Source organism: Coptis chinensis, chromosome 2, assembly GCF_015680905.1.
Source record: "Coptis chinensis isolate HL-2020 chromosome 2, ASM1568090v1, whole genome shotgun sequence".
Classification (NCBI taxonomy): Eukaryota; Viridiplantae; Streptophyta; class Magnoliopsida; order Ranunculales; family Ranunculaceae; genus Coptis; species Coptis chinensis.
This window is the reverse complement of record NC_141457.1, coordinates 28541503-28547391: the sequence shown is the minus strand read 5'-3', so window position 1 is coordinate 28547391 and position 5889 is coordinate 28541503. Positions and strand designations below refer to the sequence as shown.

Sequence of the window (5889 nt, the reverse complement as noted above, 5' to 3'; positions counted from 1 at the left end):
ATTGATACCCTACACAACCAGGTTTTAAGAAAAATCTCCCTGCCAGGTAAATGGTTCAATAAAACACCCTTCAAAACGAACCAACCCATGAAACCACCCTGTTTTCAGAAAAAACATGATAAAGACAAAAATACCCCTATAATGTCTTCTTCTTTCCTCTCTTTTCAATTTTCAACATGAGAATTCCAGTTTTTGCGTTTGGCAGAGAAATCACTTCAAAATAACACAAAATGCAAAAATATTAACATCATTCATTTCATGACAAAAATAAATTACAAAAGTGGTAGCTGTCTCATGAAAGTTGTAGATCCGGTTTTTACGAGACGATTTTGGGATCGAAAACCATTTGAAGATGATATCATTTGAAAAAACTTGTTCAAGTCGTGATTTCGAAATGTAAAAATTCATATATCAAAAAGATAAAATAGACTTTCAAAAAAACACTTTGTAAAACAAAATTTAATAGAAAAACAGTATGTAAAAATAAATTTGCATAGTGGAATTTATATGCAAAAACAAAATTACATAGTGATTGGATTTGCATGGAAAAATCACTATGTAAAAATAAATTTGCATACTCAAATTTGTACGCAAAAACAATTTTACATAGTGACGGGAGCCAATTTGTTCAGAATAGATGAAGAAGAAAAATAGAAAAATCAATATGTAAAAATAAATTTTCATAGAAAATCACTACGTAAAAATAAAATTGCATAGTGAAATTTCTATGCAAAAACATATTTACATATTGATGGGATTTGCAAAGAAACATCATTATGTAAAAAAAAAATTGCATACTAAAATTTGTATACAAAAAACAATTTACATAGTGATGGAAAATGTTCAAAATAGATCGAAGAAGGAGAAGAAGAAGAATAAATAAAACAAATACCAGAGACACGACTAACAAGGGAATAAGTGATTATTTCATTTACTCATCATGAAACTTTGTTTCTTCATTGTTTGAACCTGATTTCTTCATTGTCGAACCTGATTTCTTCATCGTCGAACCTGATTTCCTCATTATCGAACCTTATTCCCTTAATTTCCAAGTTGAATCGTGTTATCGAATTGAATCAATGTTTGAATCATGTTATTGAAGTTGAATAAGTGTTTTTCCTTTGAAATAGCGATGAATATGTGATGTTTATCTAAAAGGGTAAAAAAGGAAGCAAAAAAATTTGGGAAAATAAAAAAACAACCGTGATTTTTCCTCAACTGAAAAAACGGGGAGGTTATTTGATGAGATATTATAAAACAGGGAGGTTAAGAGGTAAGTGCCGATGGGAGGGTGTTTTTATACAACCATAATAGAACGAGGGGGCTGAGGCCCATTTCTTCCCTACACAACACACTGAACAACACATTGAACGACAACAAAATGATATTCTAAAAGGCTTTGAAACACTTTATATATAAACAAAAGCACCACTTCTATAAACCTAGGACTGTGTCCAAAAATATTGTCATGCATCAACATGTACTAGCAAGCCATGAACCCAAAATAACTCTAAAAAGAAGGGGTCGAAACATAATAATGTATAGAGTAGGTCGACCTACTTTGTACCAAGTGAAATTCAAATTTTCAAACTAACACTTGTGTCCAATGATAATATATAGAGCAAACCCAACTAGAAGCATCTAGTCATCAAGACATTATTTTCAAACACAGAGATAAATGGGGGCAGAGAAATTGTAGATAAAAAAAAAGGTAAGAAAGAGTTGTACGAAAGATTTGTTTAACCTGTTTTATATTCCTTAAGCACAATGCAAACTCAGATACCGAGTAGTCCACCAATGGGGAAAACCAAACCTAAAAAGTCAACAAATAATGATAAATTGTGAAGACATTGACACGTGGTCAAGCCACGCATTCTTGTAGAGTTAGTATAACGGGTTATAAAAAACAATGAGGGTCATGTGCTCCATTGCTCAGTAATATATATAAAGTATTCATTCCATGACTAGCTATGTATGTACTAGTGCAAGTTATGAATGAAACAAACCTTATGTGCCTGTGTACTTAGTTAAATATGCACAATATATTACTTCCCAATAAGTGGAAGCTCAAAAGGAATTAATTGTGTGGAAGTGCCCCACCTGTGTTGCTTGCTCAAAACCTTTTTCTTTCCTTTATGAGTAAAGGGAGGAAATAAAGAGAACGAATGATTTAGTGCTCCACCAAGGTTTGTTTGGCATGTTAGGTTGGGCTAGGGCAGTAGAAATTAGATCTATGTTGGTATCAAGATGTGGCTATTCTAACTCCATCTTAGCAAGAAAATAGTGAAGCGGGAGATAGTGAACCGTAAGAATAGAGTTTTCAAAATCTGGAATCGCGGAACGTTCCTCCACTACTCCCCATCCTGAAAGAGATCCTAAACTTGACGGTACGAAATTTAACATTTCACTAAGTAGTAGATTCTGTTGAATAAGCAGTTAAGCTAGTCGATCAAATCTCATTATCCGGAACCACCAACAGTACTAGATCCTACAAAGCCGGTTTAAGCATTACTATAAGAAGCAGTTGATTCCGTTGATTAATGTGATCCGGGGCACCCATGTTATTAAAGATCTACGCCTAGAGGTATATAGGGACCGGCATAACCGATTGATTCATTTCAACTAACAACAGAATACCCAAGAACATACCTAGTTGCCTATCCGATTGGATATCGAGACCGATCTAAGCCGGGTGTATCATATATTGATCCATACCTTTTGCATATCCAAGTACCGGTGAAGAGCTAGCCATCGATGTGGCATATCCACCGCCAGTGCTAGTGGCATTATAGGCGCGATATGTTGATCCATCGGTAGCGGGGCGGATGCATAACCGCGATCACTTCAGCCGCATACCTTCGGATCGAGATAGAGACCTAGCGGCATCAATAGCAGTGGATCCATCCGAGTCGGGCAGAGCCACCAAATATAGGCGAGGGAATCGATGCAGCAAAGACATAGGGTGGTTGATCCAGCAGATTGTGCGGAGTTGTTTACCCGATCCGGTCGAGAACCCAACAAAGAGTATATAGTAGCGGAGGAAGCAATGATAGAGCTAGTTTATGAAGTAAAAATGAAGCGAGATCCCGCCGCTCATACATCTCGCGATCGATAACGGGTTATGGATCTAAAGGTAACATTTAGTCCCCGCTCGGGTTTCACCACATCCCCATAACTCCGTGAACAGATTCACTGGGGATTATCCGCACCAAGGTGCGCGATACATCTCGAGATTGAGATGGAGACCCATGGCAAATTGTTGGAGATCGAGCGGACCCAAGTATTGAACCCCCATTGACCTAGCACTAATTGATCTTGAATCAAGAAATGACCCAGCCAGATTAAGAAGCGGGGTGGTGAGAGTCGGACCAAATGGAATGCCATAAACAAAGAACTCGGTGAAAGGCTAATGAGACGAGGTTTCATAATTAGAATAGCCGAAGTTATAAGAAAATGACCCTCAGGGTATAGTAGGAATTTTCATACCCAAAGAAGCCAATTGTTGTTAGATTAGCAATGGCCATTGTATGGTAGATTAGAAATTCACTCAAGAAGTGGCCCAAGGCATAGATGAATGATAGGAAGGTCACGCATACGCCAGCTTTGTTCTCAAGGTTGAATGCTAAAGAAAGCAAAGGGTGCAAGTCGAAGTGTCCACTCCAAATGTTCTTCCATGAACGTCGTACCACTACAATATAAAAGCATATCCTTTTAAGAGAATCAATGTCATCAACGAAATATATAAAACAACAACAAAGATGAAATGATGTGGAAACGATCACTTAGGGAAAAATTAAGGAAATGGGACTTGGGCGGTGGAATGAAATGAAATGTAAATGGATTAAAAAGTGAGCAGATTAGAAATCATCGACAACATATATAAAGGTCCTTTAGCCCAATCCCTCAACAGGCCACCTGCACTTATTCCAATATAAGAAAAATTCTATGTATTTGATAGAGCTCCTAATATTCCAGGTATATCAAGACAGATGTTTCTGATATTCTGTCTTTACTTCATTCCTGATACTAAGAACTGCTATTTAACTATAGAGGAGAGTAAAATGCCACACAAAGTAACAAATGAACATATCATACCAGCCCATAGGCTGTATCTAGCACTAGGATTGCTTCAAACTTAAATTTGCTTTTCCTAAGGAGTTTATCATAGAGACAAAAAATAATAAGAAACTCAATTCAGTATTTAAAGTTCTTAAAGAAACATATCTGCTTTATTGATCTCACCTTTCTTCTTCTTTATATACAAATCCTAAACGGTAACTTTCTTCATAGAGGTGTTAAACTTTAGATTTCATTTTCAATCTTTCTATTGATCATTACAACTCAAGATAAAGATCACCTAATTCTTCACACCTCTTAAACTCTAGCATCTAATAAGAAACCAATCATAGCTCCAGTAGTTATGTAAATAGCATTGCTTATACTTGAAATAATCCAAGACACGTGGTCTCAAAATTAATTCTCTTTCCCTTCACCTTCGGACATATCAGTAGCAAAGAGCCATATCACTCTACTGATATGGTAACAAAGAGCCATATCAGTAGAGTGGTAAATTGTCATCCTATATTCCAAAATCAGATATAAGAAATGGGCATTTAACATGAAAGCAGATCCGATTGAATTTATGGATATGAGAAAAACTTGTATATTTACCTGGCACAACTTCAAGTATCCGTGGTTTTTGCAGCCTCATCATCCCAAAACAATCTCAATCTTGCGTCCTACGTAACAAAAATACAAAAAAATAGCAAAAAGAAAGAAAGAACATAAGTAGTCATTTCGGGCATACATTTGCATGTGAGTATTAAAGCGATATATTGGAAAACATACCTCTAGATAGTGCAAATGAAAAATCAGCATTACCAAGTAGCCTGAATCAACATGCGAAGAATTAGACACATTACCAAGAACAAATCTCGAAAGTAAAACGAGAAAGGCACTCAAAAGCTTAACCCGAAAATGTGGATGAGCTGTTGCAATTCAAAATCTCTAAGGAAAATTGCTTTACCAGTGATGAGTTCAGCTATTTATTGAGAACATAAAGTATCACCCATTAATAATTTCATACATACAAACGAGCCACATTAAAACAATTTTTACAAGTAAGAGTGATTTATTACCAAAAATAATACAGCCACCGGACGGATGTTCATTTGGGGTCGAAAGTAATTGTGTAGCTCCAAGAAGCACTTCAGGTGCTCGATACCACATAGTAAGGATCTGAAACCATCGTTCAAATTCAACATTACTATCTAACTAACAAATTTTAACATTATAGTCACAGGACTATATGTAGTAAGTACCTCATGAGTATACTTCTTCATTGGCAAAGTGAACGCTCGAGCAAGACCGAGATCAGCTATCTTAAGCATCATTGTCTTTGGGTCCATGAGAAGATTGTGAGGCTTCAGATCCCTATGCAACACTCCATGACCATGGCAAAAAGAAACTCCTTTGCAAAGTTGGTACATGAGATTCTTAATTGTCTGAGGCGGAATAATCTCCCCCTTATTACCAAAACTCCGCATAAACTTCTTCAAATCAGTGTCCATGTATTCAAAAACAAGATACAAAACAATTTTCCCTTCTTTATTCTGTGCTTGTTTAACATCCAACAATCTAATTTGAACAAAAAAAACTAATTAAACCCTAATAATAATAAATAAAACAAGCCTAATTAAATAAAGATTGATTATTTATACTTGACAACGGAGGGATCTAGAGAAAGCATTCTGAGAATGGAGATTTCACGGAGGGTAGTGGGTAGGACACCTTCTTCGTCTTCACGAAGTCTTCATTCTTTAGAACAAGTTTTCAAGTCATGTTCTTGAGAAGAAACAGAAGAATACCCTCCTTCTTCTTCTTCATCAT

The 5889-nt window shown here is 36.1% G+C and overlaps 1 pseudogene; it reads right to left on the bottom strand.

Annotated features, from left to right (window-relative positions):
- Window positions 1-4710: 4710 nt before the first annotated feature.
- On the bottom strand, window positions 4711-5889 carry LOC147515665 (cell division control protein 2 homolog D-like; annotated as a pseudogene).